The 24,092-nt window shown below is 34.8% G+C and overlaps 1 protein-coding gene across 32 annotated transcripts in view; it reads right to left on the minus strand.

The window, feature by feature from the left end:
- Positions 1 to 24,092, minus strand: part of LOC472247 (eyes shut homolog) — a 559,821-nt gene that overhangs the window by 296,716 nt on the left and 239,013 nt on the right. For 4 of the 32 annotated variants that reach the window (XM_063813151.1, XM_063813150.1, XM_063813153.1 and 1 more), the window contains one exon: positions 15,936 to 16,055. The exons of the other annotated variants lie outside the window; for them this stretch is intronic. The gene's annotated coding sequence lies outside the window, so the exon portion shown is untranslated. The remainder of the gene's footprint in view (positions 1 to 15,935; positions 16,056 to 24,092) is intronic. 32 annotated transcript variants of the gene reach the window in all.

Here is a 24,092-nt window from a genome sequence, read left to right on the forward strand (position 1 = left end):
AGTAGAAATAATTTATATTTCAAAATGTCCATATTGTGGAATTCTCTCCTCACAAACTCAGTCTCTGTTTCTGATTGTTAGGAGCAACATTTCTCCAAGGGGAACATAGAAAAAAATTTCACTGAAATAGAATTGATAACTACAATCTACCAACTAGGTTCTAATGCTATTGATAAGCAGACAAAATGTATTTGCTGTGCAGGCTGGGTGTCCTGGTTATAATGAGGATCTATGATTGATGTTATCTACTATGGTTTGAATGTTTGTTGTGTTGAAATTTAATTGCTGTTGTAACACAATTAAGAGGTAGGACTTTTAAGAGTTGATTAGGCTATGAGGGCTCTACCCTCCTGAGAGGAATGGGTTCCTTTGTAAAAAAGTAACTTGACCCCCTCTTGCCGTCTCTCACCCTCTTGCCTTCTGCCATGTCATGGCCCAGCAAGAAGGCCCTTGACAAATTCCAGTGTCTTGATATTGAACTTCTCAGTCTCCTGAACTATGAGCCAATATATTTCCATTCATTATAAATTACCTAGTCTCGACTATTCTGTTATAGCAGCACAAAACGGACTAAGACACTAACCAATCAATTGGGTAAATTTATTTACATATAAAGTAAAGAGAAGTCACTCATTATTCCATGTTCCTTGAAAATTCTTTATGGAAATTTCAATAATAACAAACCAATAAGAACATGGTAATTAAAGGTTCAGACCCTTAAGAAATAAAGTTCTAGGTTTCTTTTCTTGGCAAGCTCTGAGACAAGCTAAAGTCTTTTGCAAATTTTCAGAAATCTAGAATGGATGATTCAAGAGAAAGATAAGAAATATCAATTAATTGCTCAAGAGGAGATGCAGAAGCAAGTATTATAGATGACTTCTTTAACCGTTTTAAGTTCTCTAGAAGATCAAAATTAGCCACCATCTTGAAGTGGATGTTATGACTGATTAGGCTTTAGATTTCATCTTGGGGGCTTGCTATTCTTAAAAGAAAAATAGTATGGGATCTTGGCATAATGAAAGGACAGTTCAAGCAATTGTGAATGTTGCAAGGAGTGACACATTTTAAGCTTTACCTAAAATTATCTCAACCTTATGATGTTCTGGCTTTTGGATGCTTACTTCCTCATAATTCTGTGTAAGTAACCACTCTGTTGAGGCCTATATGCTTGTATCACCTAAAGCAAATATCTGGAGTCTCTGGGCTCAGATGAATTACCAAAGAATGTGAAGAAAGATCTGGCTTCCCAGAAGCTGCTTAAGATACCAGGTGATACAATTCAGAAGTACAGGAGAACTAAAATCCCCTAGAACAAACTTTGACAGATGAAACACAGGACACCAGAGGAAGTTGATTAATAAATTGCCTTTCTATTACTCCCCCTGAAGCAATAATTTCTTATATACATTCCCCTCAGAGTTGTCTTGTAAGCATGAAACACATGTTCTTCATGAAATATCAACCAGCCTGATAACACATTATTATGGACTGAATGTTTGTGTCCACCCAAAATTAATCCCCAAGAAGAAGGTATTAAGTGTTGGGCCTTCGTGATTAAATCATGATGTAATAATCATTACAGCCCTCATGAATGGGATTAATGCCTTTATGAAAGAGACCCCAGAGAGCTCCCTTGCTCTTTCCATCATGTGAGGACACAGTGAGAATGCTGTCTATGAATGAGGAAGCAGACCCTCACTAGAACCCAATAATGTTCGCATTTTGATCTTGGAATTCCAGCCTCTAGAAGTAGGAAAAATAATTTTCTGTTGTTTAGAAGCCATTCAATTTATGGTACTTAGTTATATCAGCTCAAAATGATGAAGAAAATATTATCTTTTGTTTGCTTTTTACATTTCCCGGCCTGTCTCATATTTTTATTGTTATTGTTTTTGTCTCAGCCTTGGGATTGTATCCTATAATAAATCATTAAAATCCATCTCAGGTTTTTGTTTTTATAAAGAAACTAAGATTAATATAATGAGATAATCAACAGTGAGCTTACGATTTGTCAGTCAGTAATTTAAATGGGAAGATATTCCCAATTATTTTGCTTGGTAGCCTACTTGGTGAAACTTCTAGAGACAGCAATTTCTCAGTGTCTATCAAACTCTAAATTCACATACTCTTTGACCCAGCTCCAAAGTAGGAGTCAGCAAACAATGGCCCATGGGACTCCAAATTCAGCCCACCACCTGTCTTTGTAAATACAGTTTTTCAAAACGCAGTAATGCACATTAGTTTAAGTATTGTCTATGACTTCTAAGCTACAAGATCAGGATTGTGCCAAAGATTGCATGGCTTAAAGAGTCTAAAATATCTACCTAGACTTAACAGAAATGCTGGTGGACCCCTGGCTTAAATGTCAACAGTTGTTATTATTTTAAAAAGCTTATAAAAACATAAGTTTTGTATCATTCCAAGAATTAAACTGGATTCATACTCTGTTTTTCATGACTCATTTTTTTCTTATAATAAAATATACCTGCCATCTTGACAAAATCATTTAGTTAACCTCAGTCAAGTTACTAAACTGCTTTACATCTCAGTTTATGAAAAGGAATGTGGAAAGACAACATACATTTCCACTGAATTTGAAAAGACATCATGTATGTAGAGTGTTTAGGTATGGCCAAAAGTTTTTAGGGCCATTTGGTCTGCATACTTTTTGTTCCTTGTGCTTGCACTTAAAAATATGAAGTCCCATATTTTTCTCTTTAAATAATTCCAATAAACATATTTTTCTAGAAAAATAAAGAATCTAAATTGCCTACAAAATTTTAATATGATAGTTAATACAATCACTCGCTCCTTTAAGAAAAATAGTAATAGATTAAAGAATTTTCTGTATTTAGATCTCCTTTACAGTAGAAATATAAATGCATAATCTGTGTTTGTTATGGCACAATGGAAAGTGTGGATGACCTTACTGAAATTTAATTATTCAGTTCTTTTAAAACTCTTTGATCCATGATGCCTTATGATCTCTGATCAGGAAATAAGGAATGCCACAGAGTTCAGGATAGGAAATTTTATAGAAATTAATGTTCTCCCGGCAAGAGGGAAATAAACAGGCATTTATCTCTTAAAGGAAATGGCTTTAAGAGGCAATACCTATGTTATCATCATTGTATTTGCCACATTTATCATGGAATGAGTTATAAAGAAAATGCTTCATAAATGTTTTTCAATAACTGAATGAATACATGAGTGAAATACAAAGGTCTATCTTATGTTCAGCATTCGGGATTCTGGGATTAAATGGAACATGAGGCAAGAAAGAAGATACAGTGTGGCCTCATTATAATCTGACAGAACCAGAGCGGTATAACTAACTGAAAGCCCAATCCCCAAAGTCAGACTACATGAAAGGAAACATTCAAGTCCTAGTATGCACATAGGAGCCTTTGTTCAGAGTTTTAAACGGATAGGGAGATCCCTATGAGCAGCATAAATATTAAAGTCAAGGCAGAATCTATTTCCTCTTCATTTTATGCACGCTGCTCAGTGTGGGCAAACAAGGTTGGTATGAATTTGTGGGCTGGGTGCCAGAGCTGGGAGCAGTAATCAACAGGTGCCCACAGATGCTGACTGAAAGATAGAAAACAGCTAAAATAGATTTGAGCTATCTAATTAGGAGCCACCATAAGAAGCAACTGACACATTAACCTTTTGTTTCATCGGTAATATATAGAACATCTTGATTTTTAAAACATCTTTCATTAACCTAATTCACAAGATCTGCTTGGTGATGTAAATTCTTTGAACCTAGAAGGGAATTTGTTAACTCTGTGTAAGTTACTGTGTGATGTGGATAATATATGATAAAATTCTTATTATTATACTAGGCACTTATTAAACACTCTACATATGTAAATTATTGTTATTATTTCTATTGCTGTTATAGAAAATGTATAAAAATGAAATATGGATATTTTAAATACTTTAAAAGGTGGTGTTTTTTATTTTAATTTAAACAATTATTGAACTCAACTACCTGCTAAATTATATATAATCATATGCTTAACAAATTTTTTAAAATTAAAACAAAAATCTAAGATTATAACCAGTATCATAACTCTACATGTAAGAAAGTCTATATTTACTCTGCTACGTATTTTAAAGCCTTCATATTTCTATTCAATCTGAATGATCTCAAGTCATAATATTTTTCTTTGATCCAAAATTGTTTGATATCCATATTATGGTGCATGATGTTAGAATACTTGTTTTGTTCTGCCATGTGCTGGTGAATTAATTCTGTCTAATTCTTCTTGTTCTGACTTAGCCTTTCTTCAAGATTAGATCAAAACATTAAGTATTACAGCTACAGTCCCTGATGCATTATTAGTTCAAGAAGCAATGTAATATCACATTTGTTACTGTTTTATCAAGCTAGGTATAAAAATTGCTTTACGTTTAAAGGGGAAAAAGTGAAAATTCCAGCAAAGCAGCCTCGATTTCACACCGGGACAATCAGGAATATTTTCTCACTTTTGCTGTCCTGGAGCACAGGTCTGACAAATAACAGAGATTAGAAATGATTCCAATGCTTCCCTTTCCCACATTCCCTAGATGGATATGTACTAAAAAGCTTTAGAGTAAACATTACCAACAGAAAAAAAATATGGCAAGTATTTTTTAGATAAACTAAAGGGTATAATCTCTACTTCTGCTTTCTGAAGTTTCCACTTTTACACTGTTGGTGGGAGTGTAAACTAGTTCAACTATCCTTTTTAATGAAGTTTGTTTTAGGATCTTTAAAAATATCTCTACAATTTATTGTAATTGCTTCCTCAATTTTAACTTTGCAATTGTCGATTTTATAGATTTTTAATAATAAAAAAGGATAAATTTTGTTTTTAATTAAAAATATGTATAAAAGTTACTAATATTAGCTGCTTTAAAAGATTGCTAAGCTCTATTTGTGTATAACTTATTGCCATATTAAATAGAAAATAAGTATTTATGATCATAATGAACAACACCGATCCCACAGAAATACAAATTACCCTCAGAGAATACTATAAACACCTTTATGGAAATAAACTAGAAAACCTATAAGAAATGGATAAATTCCTGGACACATATACACTCCCAAGACTAAATCAGGAAGAAGTTGAATCGCTGAATAGACCAATAACAGGTTCTGAAATTGAGGCAATAATTAACAGCCTACCAACCAAAAAAAAGTCCAGGCCCAGACGGATTCACAGCAGAATTCTACCACAGGTACCAAGAGGAGCTGGTACCATTCCTTCTGAAACTACCCCAATCAATAGAAAAAGAGGGAATCCTTCTTAACCCATTTTATGAGGCCAGCATCATCCTGATACCAAAGCCTGGGAGAGACACAATAAAAAAAGAGAATTTTAGACCAATATCCCTGATGAACATCGATGCAAAAATCCTCAATAAAATACTGGCAAACCAAATCCAGCAGCACATCACAAAGCTTATCCACCACGATCAAGTTGGTTTCATCCCTGGGATGCAAGGCTTGTTCAACATACGCAAATCAATAATCCATCACATAAACAGAACCAATGACAAAAACCACATGATTATATCAATAGATGCAGAAAAGGCCTTCAACAAAATTCCACAGTCCTTCAGGCTAAAACCTCTCAGTAAACAAGGTATTGGTTGAACGTATCTCAAAATAATAAGAGCTATTTATGACAAACCCACAGACAATATCATACTGAATGGGCAAAAACTGGAAGCATTCCCTTTGAACACCGGCACAAGACAGGGATGCCTTCTCTCACCACTCCTATTCAACATAGTGTTGGAAGTTCTGGCCAGGGCAATCAGGCAAGAGAAAGAAATAAAAGGTATTCAATTAGGAAAAGAGGAAGTCAAATTGTCTCTGTTTGCAGATGACATGATTGTATATTTAGAAACCCCATCATCTCAGCCCAAAATCTCCTCAAGCTGATAAGCAACGTCAGCAAAGTCTCAGGATACAAAATCAATGTGTAAAAATCACAAGCATTCCTATACACCAATAACAGAAAAACAGAGAGCCAAATCATGAGTGAACTCCCATTCACAAATGCTTCAAAGAGAATAAAATACCTAGGAATACAACTTACAAGGGATGTGAAGGACGTCTTCAAGGAGAACTACAAACCACTGCTCAACAAAATAAAAGAGGACACAAACAAATGGAAGAACATTTCATGCTCATGGATAGGAAGAATCAATATCATGAATATGGCCATACTGCCCAAGGTAATTTATAGATTCAATGCCATCCCCATAAAGCTACCAATGACTTTCTTCACAGAATTGGAAAAAACTACTTTAAAGTTCATATGGAACCAAAAATGAGCCCACATTGCCAAGATAAACCTAAGCAAGAAGAACAAAGCTGGATGCCTCACACTACCTGACTTCAAACTATACTACAAGGCTACAGTAAACAAAACAGCATGGTACTGGTACCAAAACAGATATATAGACCAATGGAACAGAACAGAGCCCTCAGAAATAACACCATACATCTACAGCCATCTGATCTTAGACAAACTTGATAAAACAAGAAATGGGGAAAGGATTCCCTATTTAATAAATGGTGCTGGGAAAACTGGCTAGCCATATGTAGAAAGCTGAAACTGGATCCCTTCCTTACACCTTATACAAAAACTAATTCAAGACGGATTAAAGACTTAAATGTTAGACCTAAAACCATAAAAACCCTAGAAGAAAACCTAGGCAATACCATTCAGGACATAGGCATGGGCAAGGACTTCATGACTAAAACATCAAAATCAATGGCAACAAAAGCCAAAATTGACAAATGGGATCTCACTAAACTAAAGAGTTTCTGCACTGCAAAAGAAACTACCATGAGAGTGAACAGGCAACCTACTTAATGGGAGAAAATTTTTGCAATCTACCCTCTGACAAAGGGTTAATATCCAGAATCTACAAAGAACCTAGACAAATTTACAAGAAAAAAAATATCGAAAAGTGGGCAAAGGATATGAACAGACACTTCTCAAAAGAAGACATTTTTGCAGCCACCAGACATATGAAAAAAATGCTTATCATCACTGGTCATCAGAGAAATGCAAATCAAAACCACAATGAGATACCATCTCACACCAGTTAGAATGGCAATCATTAAAAAGTCAGGAAACAACAGATGCTGGAGAGGATGTGGAGAAATAGGAACACTTTTACACTGTTGGTAGGAGTGTAAACTAGTTCAACCATTGTAGAAGACAGTGCGATGATTCCTCAAGGATCTAGAACTAGAAATACCATTTGACCCAGCCATCCCATTACTGGGTATACACCCAAAGGATTACAAATCATGCTACTATAAAGACACATGCACATATATGTTTATTGTAGCACTATTCACAATACAAAGACTTGGAACTAACCCTAATGTCCATCAGTGATAGACTGGATTAAGAAAATGTGGCACATATACACCATGGAATACGAGGTAGCCATAAAAAAGGATGAGTTCATGTCCTTTGCAGGGACACGGATGCAGCTGGAAACCATCATTCTGAGCAAACTATCACAAGGACAGAAAACCAAACACTGCATGTTCTCACTCATAGGTGGTAATTGAACAATGAGAACACTTGGCCACAGGGTGGGGAACATCATGGGGTGGAGGGATGGGGGAGGGATAGCATCAGGAGAAATACCTACTGTAAATGATGACTTAATGGGTGCAGCAAACCAACACGGCACATGTATACCTATGTAACAAACCTGCACGTTGTGCACATGTACCCTAGAACTTAAAGTATAATAATAATAAAAAAAATTAAACTTCAGAGTTCCAAGTAAGACTACGGCTTTTTCATTCCAACAGCCTCCAATCAGGGTCTTCCCTTTTTTTTCACTATAAAACTTTCCCACTCCTCCATCTGCTTTTGAGTCTAGGCCAAACACAAGTGATTGTTCCCAACTCCCTGGCTATATAGCATATTCTGAATAAATAGCTTTTGTTTGTTCTCACTTGGGTAGTAATGGCTTAACTGTGCTCTCCCCATCCTTTCAAATGTTTAGGTCCTAATCCCCAGTATGCCAACATTTGACTGTATTTGTAGAGAGGGCTTTTAAATAAGTAATTAAAGTCTAACTAGGTCATTAGGGTGAGCCCTAGTCCAATATAACCAATGTCATTATGAGAAGAGGAGATCAAGACACAGACACACAGAGGAAAGATCATGTGGAGACCCAGAGAAAAGACGGCTACTTACAAGCCAAGGAGAGAGGCTCTCAAAAAAAACCAACCTTGCCTACATCTCAGTCTTAAACTGCTAGCCTCCAGGATTATGAGAAAATAAATTTCCATTGTTCAATCCACCAAGTAGGTAGTATTTTGCTGTATTCATCAGACCCTAGGTAATTCTAAAGTTGAATTCAACAACCTTTATGGGGCAATTGACCAAATACCTAAAAGAGACTGACAGAGATCCAAATATGTAACCTAGCTAGTACTATAAATTGCCAGGGCTGGAAACAGACTCAGATATGAGCTCCAAAATAAGGTAACTGCTGATTATACAGGCACACTATCTGGAGAAATTACTGCCTCATTGTTTATGCAATCAGAGCATTGTTCCCATTGGTGGCAATCATGCAGCTAGAAAAGACTGTAAAAGAACTAACACTTAATACTATAGTCTGAATCTTTGTGTCCCCAAAAATTTCATATGTTGAAACCTAATCCCTAATGTGGTGGTACTGAGAGATGTGAATTGGGGGAGATGATTAGGTCAGAGGCCTCTGTCCTAATGAATAAGTGCCTTTATAAAAGAGTCCCAAAGGAGCTTGTTCACCCATTCAGCAATATGAGGACACATAGAAGATGCCATCTATGAGAAACAGGCTTTCACCACATATGGAGTCTGCTGGCACCTTGATCTTGAATTTCTCAGCCTCTAGAACTGAAAAAAATACATTTCTGTTGTTTATAAGCCACCCAATTTATGTCATTTTAGTACAGCAGCCTGAATGGACTAAGACACTCACTCTGGCAGAAGTTATTGATGATATTGCCTTTGTCCGAGGTAGAAACACAGATCAATCTCAACTCATTGGCATGGGTAGTGATAGACAATAACATTACCCTAATTTTTTTTTTTGTCTTTTAGTCATCCTGGTGTCTGTGCCATTGCTCATACTTCTTGTACTTGGATCAAAGAAACAAGCAAGTTGGAACTATTTATATATTGTTTTAAAGTATAAGCTATTTGGCTCTATAAGGTTAATCTTCATGGTCTATCAAATTTGTTATTTTGGCCTTGATTTGGCAATTGAGGTTCCTAGTTCCAAATCACCTTATAGGAACTATTAATCATTCTGGCTTTGTGAGAGAGGCATGATGCTGCGTGCTATCTAGATTTTTAAAAGGTTCTGCACATCTGCTCTCTAGTCAGAAAATCACTATGATAATACAACAAAAAGGTCAAGAATATTTTGTAATACCGTTTTATATGAACTTTACTGAATAATCTCTGAGTGGTAAAGAGCTGGATTTGCAGCTTTCCTTAAATTGGCTAACCTCTTGAAAGTAAGAGAATGACCAAAAGGGGTGACTATGAGCCGGAATATACAAACACAATGGCCAGACCATATATGAAAGTAGAGCTCTGACCCACCTCTACAGCAACCAGTCCAGAAAGCCAAAAAACAACCCCATAGCAACTAGCTGAAAAACAGCCAGCACTTCATTGACTGACGGCTTCCTTAATTTTTGCGTCTGCTTGCAACTTAGGACCAAATGAAGAAAGTCAAATATGCACACATAACCAATCACATTGGACGTCCTGGTTCTAGTTAGCTTATCTACAGCTTCTCCATGGCAACAGCCTCCAATCAGGGCACAACTGAAGCCTTCCCCTTTTTCCACCGTAAAGCTTCACACTCCACTGCCTGCCTTTAAGTCTTTGCCAAATACAAGTGATAATTCCTGACTCCATTGCTCTGAATAAACAACTTTTACTTCTCATTTGGGTGGTTTATGTTTATTTCTACACTCATTTACCTGATTTAGCTGCTGCTGGAAAACACGATGTTTCTGTTTTCACATTTCAAATATTCTTTTACACGCATCTCATTGAATCAAAAATCATCCTGATGAGAGACAGTCTGGAAAATGTGCTTGTATTAGTCAGGGTTCTCCAGGAAAACAAAAGCAATAGGAGATATTTTGTTAGTTACTATAAGGAATTGGCTCCTCCAGTTATAGAGGCCAGCAAATCCCAAGATCTGTAGGGTGAGTCAGTAAACTGGAGACCCAGGATAGCTGATGTTTTAATCTCAGTCTGAGTCTGAAGGCCTGAGAACCAGGAATGCCTATGTAGTTCCAGTCTAAAGGTCAGTGGCCTTGGGACCCAGAAAGAGCTTGATATGGTTTGGCTGTGTCCCCACCCAAATTTCATCTTGAATTTTAGCTCCCATAATTCCCATTTTGTTTTGGGAGGGACCCAGTGGGACGTAATTGAATCATGGGGGCAGGTCTTTCCTCTGCTGTTCTCATGGTAGTGAATAAGTCTCACGAGATCTGATGGTTTTATAGATGGGAGTTCCCCTGCACAAGCCCTCTTGCCTGCTGCCATGTAAGATGTGATTTTGCTTCTCCTTTGCCTTCTGCCATGATTATGAGGCCTCTCCAGCCATGTGGAAGTGTGAGTCCTTTAAACTTTCTTCCTTTATAAATTACCCAGTCTCAGGTATGTCTTTATTAGTAGCATGAGAACAGACTAATATAGAGCTGATATTTTAGTTTAAGTCTAAAGGCAGAAGAAAGGCCAATATTCCAGTCTGAAGGCTGTTACCAGAGGATACTGTTCCTTACTCAGCGATGTCAAACTTTTTGTTCTATTCATGCCTTCAACTGATTAAATGATGCCCACCCACATTAGGAAAGGCCATCTGTTTTACTCAGTTTATTACTTTAAATGTTAATTTCACTTAAAAACACCCTCACAGAAACACCCAGAATAATGTTGGCCCAAGTATCTGAGCAGCACAGGGCATAGTTAAGTTGACATGTAAAATCAACCATCACAGTAATATACAGGTGTCTAGCCCCTACCACACAGAAAAGAGTGGAAACAGTGCTATCAACGGACAATATAAAGCACGAAGTCAAATTATCTGAGATAAGGAAAAAGAGGAAATCATGGAAGAAATTTAAATGTGGTGACGTGATGATGAATTTACTTCAGATACATTTAATTTGAGATAGAATGATATATTCAAGTAAATATGGGGAAGAAGACAATGACACTAAATAGATAAATTTGAGAATCACACGACTATAGAAGACAAGCAAAGCATGGTGATAGGAGAGATACCTTGTTAAAGACTATAGTTAAATAAAAAAATAGCACCGAGACCTGAGTTCTGAGAAATTCTAGTATTTAGAGGCCAGATAGGAAGATAATATAGGGCAAGTGGTTGAGAAGGAGTAGCAGAGATTTTTTTTTTTCAGGTAGACAGGGAATAAAGTGTCTTGAAAAACAAATAGAGGAGATGTTTACAAAATCTAGGTGACACCTTTATCAAATGGTACTGGGGAGACTAATAAGTTGAATGAATATTAACAATTATGTTTCACAACATGGAGGTAATTATTGGAGTTATCAAGGGCTGTTTCTTTAGAGTAGTTCAAGAAAAAGCCAGCCTGATGTGGTTTGCAGAGCCTTCAAACTTCTGGTTTTAATGCTATAGTGCACTAGCTATTTGGATAATATCTAAAAATGCTAGAAAAATGTGATTGTAATATTTTTTACATGCTTGTCTGAGATGGTGTAAAACAGAAGAAAGTAGTGAAGGCCAGAAATCAAACAAAAATTAGATAAGACCTCAACAAAGAAAAGGATAATAAAGCCTTATAAAAGACATAAAGCATGCACAACCCTTTGGGGAGATATAATATGCTTGTGGGCAGAAAGCCTCAATATTGTCAGGTTGTTAAACATCTCTAAATTAACCTATAAATTTCAATCCAAGGCACCCAAAATAAAAATCACAATTGGACTTTTTTCATAGAAACTGAGAATATTATTCTTAAACTCATATGGCAACGCTAATAACTAAGAATTACTAAAACAAGTTTTATAACTAAACAGATGTGTATTGATGTATGTAGCCACATATGAATACATGGAAATAGAATGAGTTCATGTCCCTTGCAGGGGCAGGGATGAAGCTAGAAACCATCATTCTCAGCAAACTAACTCATGAAGAGAAAAACAAACACTGCATGTTCTCACTCATAAGTGGGAGTTGAACAGTGAGAACACACGGATACAGGGAGGGGAACATCACACACTGGTGCCTGTCAGGGGGCAGGGGGCAAGGGGATGAATAGCAATAGGAGAAATACCTAATGTAGATGACGGGTTGATGGGTGCAGCAAACCAACATGGCACATGTATACCTATGTAACAAACCTCCAAGTTCTGCACATGTATCCCCTAACTTAAAGTATAATAATAAAAAATCATGCTATGTGGAATATCATACCCTTCAAGTATGTGTATATGTAAATTAAACCCTAAACATTAAATATTTCCTAAGATTTATATACATTTATGCATAAACAATAATTAAATAAGACTTGTTTATGTATACATAACACACTTGTTATATTTATATATAACATGCACACACACACACATATATTTATATATACAGAGAGAAAGAGAGAGAGAGAGATCTGGGAGGATAAACATTAAATTATGAATGTATTTACTATTAGTTGGAAAATCAAAAATTCATTTCAAAAGAAAACAGAAATTAAAGAAACAGACACTGAAGACTAATGGATACTTTAAGATGATCGTCTCTGATAAAAATTATTGCTACCAGAAAAGACTTGCAGATATGCAAAATACTAGAACACGCTTGAATATTCATTGGATGAGCCATTAGCATGGGACAGCTGGAGAAACAGAAGATGAATAATGGAAGAATCAAAATCCAGGAAATATGAAGACAGATTGGACTTTACTGATAGCAGGATCCCTGCAGTAAGTGCTGATGCTGAGAGGATTTTCAAATTAGTATTGAGAATGATTAAGAGTCAAACTCTTTGGTCAGGTTGAGTCTGAATCTGAATTTCCTGCTTTGCCTCTTAGTAGCTGTGTAAGCCTGGGAAAGTTACTTACGCCTTTCTGTGTGTCAATTTCCTCATTTTATTAAATAGCAATAAAAAATATAACTTGATTAGGTGAGTTGTTAAGAAGACCAATAAAATGTACTTTAAAGAGTTCCTAGCAAAATAAGTGTTTAATATTGGTGGACAATTATTACAATCCTTTGTTTTCCACAATAAATGGTAAGGATATAAGTTGAAAGAAAAGATAAATGTCTTTAGGAGAATTAAGAAAGCAAGAAGAGTGGCTGAAGGAAATAATAAAGAATAATAATAAGGAAATATAGTTTGATTGTTGGACAGTTCCAAGGGTCCAATAAAGGTTGGCAATTGAGAATCTATATTTTAACAAACTGTCTTGGCATTACATTATCATACTTATGCACAGAAAAAGATGGTTACAGGTATCCAGGACATACTTATATTTAGCATTCCCTTTGTACCAGATCCTGTTGTTAAGTGCTTCACAAATATTACCTCATTTAACCCTTAAAAATTGCTATTTGTAAAACAAATACTTCCAGGTTCACCTTCCTAACAAATAAAACATATATTGAGTATCTCCCAAAAAAAGTAGGTAATTAAGCAGAGAATGTCATAAATAGACCACTGCTATATTTTAATGTTTGAATGGATAATGACCCATATAATATAATGACCCATTTATCCATTCAAACACTAAAATATAGTCGCAACAATTCTTTCAAAGTTTAAGGAGACTTTTTTGTTTGAAACCCTTCCATGACTCCTCCTAGTATTCAAAATTCCATACCATAATAAGCCTTACAAACCCTACATGATCTGGCATCCTGCTAAGTCTCCGACCTCACCCCTCTGCCTTCACTCACTGCATTCCAGCCATACTAGTGTTGCTACACCTTGAGTATTGCAAAGATATATGCCATCCTCAGGGACTGAAAACACAATTTCTGTTAATATTCTGGCAACAAGTTTAATGCAGTTAAAGCATAAGTGAACTAAATGGAAATTAATAAAAAGAAATAGAGAGCTTATTAGAATAATTATGTCTTTAAGGTAAATTATTCTCCATTGTATTTAAAGTGTTTATTATTTTATTGCACTGCAAAATATATAAACTCTGCAGATTAAAGAATATCTAACTGGAAATTGCATTAATTCTGCTTCTCCAGTCTTGTAGCTGGTGCACAAAAATATGCATCATTGCATCACTAAGGAGATTCAATAATTTCCAAAATTATTTGACCTCAGAACACATCTCATAGAATAATATTTCTCAGAAACATTTTTGGAAATGCACTAGGAGACGAAGTTCTTCTGCCATCTTTGTTCCTTACTTTGATTTAAATTATAACACTACATAAGCCAAAGACATAGTTCTCATTCAGTAAAATTTCCTAAAACAAACTTATAGAAGACTAATCAGATAGCAATTTCTGAGAAAGCTATGATATACAATATAAATATATTGGACCGATTCATTGAGAATGATTAGAATTAAACAGAATGATAACACGCAACATAGTTTATAATGAATCACATTTGCAAATCATGACATTATAATAATACTCCGAATCACCATGCTAATTTAGACAGGTAGGCATATATCCTTAAAATGGTTCTTATATATATCAAATATGTGTTGTATTTCTAGCTACTAAGAATGACATAAAACAAATGTTTGAAAGTATATCACGGTCTGATGAAGCTTCATTTTCAATATAAATAAATATTACAGCAGTTTGCTGTAAAAAATTAAGATGAAAACTATGTTCTTTGAAGTAAAATTGATGAGTGAAAAGTTTCAATCTTGAAAGTATTAAAAATATTCATGAACTGTCTACTGATCGAATTCTCTCTGAAGTATAGTCCTTCAAACACCTTCTGTCATGCATTTCATCCAACCAGATGTGTAAGCTCAAGACCATGAAAAGAAAGGGAGAAAGCTCATAATGCTTTGCTGCCACTATAGCACGCAGCCATCTGTGAAGCCTTGTTTTAACATTATTGCTTCAGCGGGTGTTTATCTTTGCATAAAAAAGTTTAGACTGATATATTCCCATGTCTTTGCACACACTAAACACTTACATTTGTAGTAAAGGGGAATCTTATTTTAGTTTTTAACAGAATCATAAATCCAGAAGGGACATAAGAGAAGAGCTGGGTTTAGATGGAAGTTTTCTGTCCCCAGCTCAATGCTTTCTCCATTAAGCCATCATTCCAATGATACCAAGCACATTGTATTCTAAGAAAATGGAACAAACTCTCTAACCTGCCCCACTATCTAGTTTTAGTGGCATAAATACTTTGTGGGCAACAAAGGAAATGAAATAAAGAGGGTGAGGAGAAAGGGGAGGCATCAAAATTCAGAGCTGATGCTTTAGAACCTCTTCAGCGATGCCATATTTGTTAAATGCAAGCAGATAAAAACATGCCACATTTTAAAGCCAATTTGTGCCTCTAGAGACAAGAATATAAAGTCTATTGATCAGAATGAGGTAATGTTAGAAGGGAATTAATTATTTTAGCTGATGCCAAATATACATAAAATTCTTAGCATACTTTTAAATACCAATATTAAAGCAAAATTAATGTGAGCACATACTTTTATATAGTAGGAAGCAATATTCTTTTAAAACTTAGAGAAAGGTGGCCGGGTGCGGTGGCTCACGCCTGTAATCCCAGCACTTTGGGAGGCCGAGGTGGGCAGATTACCTGAGGTCAGGAGTTCGAGACCAGCCTGACTAACATGGTGAAACCCCGTCTCTACTAAAAATACAAAAAAAAATTAGCCGAGTGTAGTGGTGGGCACCTGTGATCTCAGCTACCAGGGAGGCTGAGGCAGGAGAATCGCTTGAATCCGGGAAGCGGAGGTAGCAGTGAGCCGAGATCACGCCATTGCACACTCCAATCTAGGCAACAGTGCGAGACTCTATCTCAAAAAAATTAGAGAAAAGTAATTAAAAATCACTACCATAAAACTGACATAAGTATCACAATTTTTATTTTTATCTAGTACTTATATTTATTCCTTCATTTTAGTAAATAAAATTGCCTATATAGTTTGCATAAATTTATTCACATCTTCAATCTTGCTGACACTTTTTTTTCCTGTTGGCCTCATATTCCTTTTCTGCAAATTTCCTCACAGCAAAATCTGGAAATATAGCCCTTAAAGTTAGGTGGTGCCACTTTATCACACAAATGTACATTAAATAGTTCAAAACTATGTTCCTTTAATCTAATATACAAATTGTATACTGATTGTAAGAGATTCTGAGTTAATTTAAACATTGCGATTAATAGTGTATAACCACTGATGAGTAAGACTCTTTGTTGAGTAAACAAGTTTGATTTCAGAGATTATTGAAGTTTATGAACATTTGTTCATGAATCAATATTTGGCCATTATGTAAGTTGTATTTTTTTAGAAGATTAATTGAGCTGATTAAGCCATCTTGTTTAAACTGAATTTGGAGGTTAATTCTGAATCTCTTGTGTTTCAAAATCACAACAATGTTATCCATTATTTTGTTATAATCCAGACTATATTTTAACACATCTTTCAACTTAATTGCTAATTTAATTTGAATTTTAAATATTAACTTTCCCATCAAAAAACTTTATCTGCCTTTCCAAGATTTAATCACTAGATGCATAACATTTTTCCCCAAGGGTTGATACAAGCTGTCTTACAAATTAGCCTACCCTTGTCCCATGTGGATAATAGTGTATTTATTAGAAACTATAGTCAGATCTTGTATACTGCCCAACAATACTGCTTTAAATAGATATATAAGCTATCTCTTTGCTCAAAATGAAGATGTGTTCCAATAAGATTCCTTTGATGAATGCCTACAGAACATTTAAGAAATGAGTGATTGTATATTAGCCAAGTGCTCACCATCACGGAGGATGGAATGCAATTACCTGGGAACCTGGAATGACAGAAGGTTTGATTTTCTAATAAGCTAGAAGGCTAGTAAAGCATAAAATTTCTAGCATGGTTGGAAAGCTTAAAGAGAGCTTACACAAATCAAATTAATAATATTTAAATACAAACACATTAATGTGCAAGGAATTGACTGCACACTTTGCAAATATTTAACTTCATTTATTCTAAATATACAGATAGATTTTTAGCAGTTTTCATTGAGTAGTTTATGAATTCTAAGATTATTTCCAACTATGGGATTATTTCCAGGCACTTCTTTATTCCTAATTGGTTTTAAATACATTACAAAAAATATTTCATAAAATCAACTAGATATAGTAGGCATCTATCTTTCAATAATAGCTAGATTTGACTCAGACTTGCTAGTTTACAAAGTATTTTACAATATACCATTAAATTTGTATTTGAGTGAACATTGTATAACCACCAGTCTATCGAATTTTAAAATACCTAATATTCTTTTCCAAATAGTATTTCATATGGAGATTTTTCAAAAAAATAACTGTGGCTATGGATAACAATAGAATGTGTGTGTGTGTGTGTGTGTGTGCGTGTGTGTGTGTGTGTGTGTGTTATGTTTGGAAACACTAAGGATATGTGTCAACACCAATCATATGTTCACTGTATTAAAAAATTAGAATATTTGGTCTTGACAGCAACCTCGGTCATATTCCAAATTCCATTTTTTATTATGTTTGAAGATTAAAAGCTGATTAATTAGATTTTAAGTTATTTAAGGGATGGCTCAAAGATGGTTTATAACCCCAACTCTATTTCAATGACATAAACACCTGCTACTTGATAAACCTTGATATTGGCAACATTAAAAATGACATTGGTAAATACTATTATGAGCAAATCTACCAATTACTTGAATTTTTGTAAAGACATGCATATTTTAAGCATTCAAATATATTTCTACACAAAATATTTATCTGCACTGTTACTTTGATAACATGAATAAAAGCACCAACATTTATACTAACATCTCTCTTCTCTGAACTAATTGCACAAACCACATGAAAAATTAAATTAGACAATTATATAATTAGAATGTGATCACAGTTCTCTGTTTTATTTACTTTTATTTATTTATTTAGAGACAGAGTTTCAGTCTTTCACCCAGGCTGGAGAGAAGTGGCGTGATCTCGGCTCACTGCAACATCTGCCCCCCAGGCTCAAGTGATTCTCCTGCTTCAGCCTCCGGAGTAGCTGGGATTATAGGCACTTGCCACCATGCCGGGCTAATTTTTGTATTTTTAGTAGAGACGGGATTTCACCATGTTGGCCAGGCTGGTCTCAAGCTCCTGACCTCAGATGAACAACCTGCCTCGGCCTCCCAAAGTGCCAGGATTACAGATGTGAGCCACTGCACACAGTCAGCTGTTTTTTTACATTATTTTACATTGGTATTTTCCTACTTAACTAATTATCTTTTGCTAAATATTTATATATATTATATAATTATATATGTAAATATATAATATATAAATGTATATTATGTATAAATACATTATATATTATGTATACTGTTTATATATTAATTATGTGTGTGTATATATCTATATATATATATAATTATATTATAGTCCCAATAGTTTTACCATATGAGAATTGATAAAATGTTTATCTCTTCATAGAAAAGGGAATCTCTCAGACCAGGTGTTTTCAAGATTTTGTTGTTTTGCTTTGTAATCACTTCAATCTTTGTTATTCATTAATCGTCTCCCTATGATTTAAAACCATAGTCAGCACTGATTGCACCAGAGTCTACAATTGCTTAAAATTCAGATTTAAGTAGAGTCATGACTATGATATTTTTTGCTTTTGCTCTAACATTGTGAATCACAATTTGTTAGTTTCTAAAATAACAGATGACTTTGAGTGGAACAATCCTTGCTCCATAAAAATAGTCTGCTGCAGTGAATAGTAATTCGTCAACTTCTCTCTACCATTGCTGGAGTGAAGGGTATGAGGGATCATAGTAGAGATGGCCTTGCTTTTGAGTTGAGAGTGAAAAATTTCAGTGTGAACACAGAATCAAACTTTTCCACTTATTATTGAAAAGGAGAAAGTGTGTGTGTATGTGTGTGTGTGTGTGTGTGTGAGAGAGAGAAAGACAGAGAGAAAGAGACCTCTTTACAGACCCTATATGGAAGATCTGTTTTGTTTTGTTTTGTTTTGTTTTTCCATTTAACTCTTTCATGACCACATGTGTGGCCTTTGGTTTGTAACTTGGATATGGATGTTGTTTGTCATTGCACTTTGTATTTTATAGCAGTAGCTCATTACTCATGAGAACACATGAAGTTCTTACTGAAAAACAGTTTTTAAAAATTCATTTAAGTCTATTTTGCAGAATGTCATTTTGTGCATATTTTCCAATTTAATAGTTGCATCTGGCTGGTAACTTTGGCTAAAATTATTTTTGGACTAAAGTATCCTGTATATACTGTGATACGGTCTGGCTGTGTCCCCTCCCAAATCTCATCTTCAATTGTAGTTCCAGTTTCCCCCATCTGTTTTCATGATACTGGGTGAGTTATCATAGATCTGATGGTAAGGGGCTTTTCCCCCTTTTGCTCTGCACTTCTCCTTGCTGTCACCATGTGAAGAAGAATGTGTTCACTTCCCCTTCCGCCATGATTGTAAGTTTCCTGAAGCTTCCCCAGCCCTGAAGAACTGTGACACAATTAAACCTCTTTCCTTTATAAATTACCCAGTCTCAGGTATGTCCTTATAGCAGTGTGAGAATGGACTAACATGTGCTGAGTAAAATTTTTAATATAGAGAAAAGTAAAAATAAAAGCCATCAAAACTTTTAAATGTGAAATTCCATGCCAGTGATCTAAACAGTTTGAGAAAATTCTGTCTTGGTGTCTCATTGAGGCAAAAGAATAACTAACATGATTATTTTAATAGATTATTTTGACATAATTCATTCTAACCAAAGTACATGTTTACAAAAATCTTCTTTATAAAATAATTTAAAAGAACTGATAATCACAAGACAGATTACTAATAATTTTTAAAGTTCTATGTAAAAAGTTATTTTATTCAAAAGTATTAAGGCAGTCACTTGGGCAGTGAATCTAATTTTGCTTTAAAAATAACGGAAAATTACATTTTACTGGAAAATAAATTGGGAAAGAGACTTTTCAGTACTCTTACATTCTTTAGTTTAAAGAAAGAAGATGTTAAAAAGAAAAACGTTGCCTCTAAACTAAAAAATTGCCTCAGCTTCCCAAAGTTCTAGAATTACAGGTGCGAGCCACTGTTCCTGGCCTAGATTTTTTTTACTCTGTTTTTTTTTCTCTGATCATTATTGCCTCTAAATATTAAAATAAAATGTTGTTTAGTTAGAATATATGACTGGTTGTGAATAGGTGCTTGGTTTAGTACTACAGATTTTAAATTAGTATTTAGATATTAACAAACATTTTTATACATGTTTATTTTTTAAAGTGATTTTATGGAGCTTGATATGAGTAGCAAAATCACATGGCCATGATCTCAAAATTGAATTGTGTTTTAAGAATCTCATGTCAATATAAATAATCTTTCAACCCATAAATGTCAATGAAGAAAGTGGGATCAAAGAGTATATTATCTGGGTTATGTTATAATTACAAGAGACAGAATTACAACTTGCTGTTTTAAATTTCAATATGTATGTTGTATATGTACGTAATGTAAATTGATAAAGAAGTATCAAATCAATTTTCAATACAAATGGCTAAATCAAAATAAGCTACATATTTATGGAGGGATTAAAGGATTAAAAGCAATGAACAAACATGGAATATCTTCAAATTTAATAGTTAAGAAAGACCATCAAATAAAATTTACAAAGACCAATTATTTCATGACTATTATGGAAGATCCAGTGCTGAATACAAGATTAGATAATTATGCAAGATTATACAAGATTTGATGCTGATTGATGAAATAGTTAAACTTGTATACACTAGCATTGCTGTTGAACCATTTTAGTATTTATATTATTTAGCAAACTTATAAGCATCTTGGCAAACCTTTTTAGATTTGTAAAAAATTTAATTAAAAAATATTTTAACTTTTTTTTTTTTTTTTTTGAGATAGAGTCTGGATCTGTCACTCAGGCTGGAGTGTAGTGGCGTGATCATGACTCACTGCAGCCTGTACTTCCCAGGCTCAAGCGATCCTCCACTTCAGTCTCTTGAGTAACTGGGACCACAGGAGCACACGACTACATCTGTCTAGTTTTTTTTTTTTTTAATATATAGGGACAGGGTTTTGCCATATTGCACAGGTTGTTGTTAAATTCCTGCTCAAGCTATCTGCCTACCTCAGCCTCCCAAAATTCTGGGATTCTCCCAAAGTTCAGCCTAGACTTTTTTTTTTTTTTTTATTCTAAGTTTTATCTCTGGTCATTAATTACATTGAAAATGTATAATTTTCAAAATGGTAAAACTGTGACTCTGTAAATATAAAATAAACATATGTCATTCATTTTATTTAACTCACTGATTAATGTGAATATAAATGAAATAAGTCAATTCAAATGAGAATTTGACTTACAAAGAGTTTTATTCTCCACTAGACAACATTCATTTGTATTTTTTTATTTTTTTAATACAACTCGATCTTTTTGTTTGCTTGTTTGTTTTTTGTTTTTTGAGACAGAGCCTTGCTCTGTTGTCCAGGCTGTCAAGATCTTGGCTCACTGCAACTTCTGCCTCCTGGGTTCAAGAGATTCTCATGCCTCAGCCTCCTGAGTAACTGGGATTACAGGCGCCCGCCACCATGCCCAGCTACTTTTGTATTTTTAGTAGAGATGGGGTTTCACCCTGTTGGCCGGGGCGGTCTTGAAATACTGACCTCAAGTGATCTACCCACATTGGCCTCCCAAAGTGCTGGGACTACAGGCACGAGCCACCACACCAGGCCATTCATTTGCACTTTAATGAAGAAAAAGTATCTTCACGGCTAGGAGCAGGCAGCATTTGCCGTTAAGTTTTCTACAACTCTACTACTCCTTCAGAGTTATAAATAGCTTAATCAATCTAAAACAACTAAAGGTACACACTTCTATAGAATCAGAAGGTTCACTAGACAATGTCGAGAATGCCACTACGAAAAAACTGCCAGTCATCTCTTCTGCCTGTTTCAAGTCTGACAAATTTTGCTGACTGTAACCCCCACTCCTCTTTATAGGTCTTATCTACTTCCTGCCACTGTATGCATATTCTTATGCAAAATGTTCTTTATAGAGTTGAGCTCATCTAGTATAGCCAATTTTAAATTTCACTATTTCCACAGATATTTTCATATCATTAGGAATCCTTAGAAAGATTTCAATGGCTGCATGATATGAATCTACTAAAAACTATATAAGCCCTCTTCTAATGTTGGTCATAGAGGGTATTCAAGTGTTTGCTATCTTAAATGGATCTGAGAACAGCAGTATACATACCATATTCAACTACAAAATAAATTTTAATAATATTACAGTAATGAATGTTTTATACTACTTCTAGAATTAGATCTATGTAGATAAAATATGTTCCTGATTACTTGTGTGTGTGTATGTATGTGAATGTTTGCATGCCTACTTTTAATATTAGTGTATATAGTGTCTGTATTGTATTGGGATTATTGGATTTTGTAGTATCTAATATCATAGGCAAAATACAACACTTGTAAAAGTTGTATTTATGCAATAACTGAAATGGAAAATATTTTATATATTTATGTGCCATTTGAACTTTTTACTTTGAAAATTGTCTGTATCTTTTGGAATTTTGTTGTTGTTATTCTTTTCAGGTTAAGGGAATCAAATGTAATTGGTTATAGTGACAATGTTGCAACTTGCCTAAGCCCTATACTCCCTGAAACAGAGAATGTCAAGAAATCTTCCTAATCCTTTTGTGATTTGGGCAACAGCTTCTGAAACACTCTTCCCAATATGATTTAAACAGATACAGAGGCCTCCTTATTTAGCTTGACAAGGCTAGACAGACTCTCCAAATTCCCATTCTTTATCTCATAAATGGTTGGCTGAGCTGTTTTCCCCACTGACAAATTTAGATAAAACTTAATCAAACTTTAGTCAGACTTCTCTCCTTCACCCAGGCCCCTGAACTTTGACCCACACTTTGGTATATAGTTTATTCTTAAATTATAAAAATAGTGGTGTTATCTGCTACTAACAAACTACAAAAGTGAAAATGTCCAAAGAACTATTCTACAAATAAGTAATGTGACATGATCATACTTAATGCAGAATTTATTGATAAAGAAAGATACTTATGTAAGGAAATGAAATATATTTTCATTATTTGTGATTATTTAAATTTTAGTTTGCTAAATTGAAGGTAAATTCCGTAAACCTGTATTCACTGAATCAGTTAGGTTATCAATTATGGCAACTTCTTTTTCTAATTATTATTTTTATAGGACATTAAAAATTGCAACTTGTCAAAGCTTTTAATAACTGAATGAAGTCATTTCATAATAACTGTAGACTTCTGTAGACCCAGCACAGTAGTACCTCTTGAAAAGTAAATGTACACTTTTATTTTTAAGTTGTACTGCAAAGGAACTATCCAATGGAAGTTTCCACAGCGATTCAATCTGTTCCTTTTTCCCAATCCATTTCCAAGAAATTCTGTATCTGTCTGATTCCCGGCACTTATCTCCACCTCTTCTCTATGATTGTATCCTTTCCAATTTGAACCCGATGATCTAAATTCATGCTTCTCCTTATGAACTCACTTCAATTTTCTGCAACTGTTCTACAGTGTAAGATTTGCTGAGTATTAAACCCACCCTATGAAGCCCTGCTTCAGCATTCTCTGGATACAAATACACAGACAATTCAACTCAAACTTGCTCAAAGACTAACTCAGTTTTATGCCTGAGGAAGGAGGTGTGCTCCTGATGTTCTGTAGCACAGTGGTTCCCAACCTTTTCGGCACCTGGGACCAGTTTCCTGGAAGACAATTTTTCCACCAGATGGGAGGGGAGGGTGGT

This window comes from Pan troglodytes, chromosome 5 (genome assembly GCF_028858775.2).
Source record: "Pan troglodytes isolate AG18354 chromosome 5, NHGRI_mPanTro3-v2.0_pri, whole genome shotgun sequence".
Taxonomy (NCBI): domain Eukaryota; kingdom Metazoa; phylum Chordata; class Mammalia; order Primates; family Hominidae; genus Pan; species Pan troglodytes.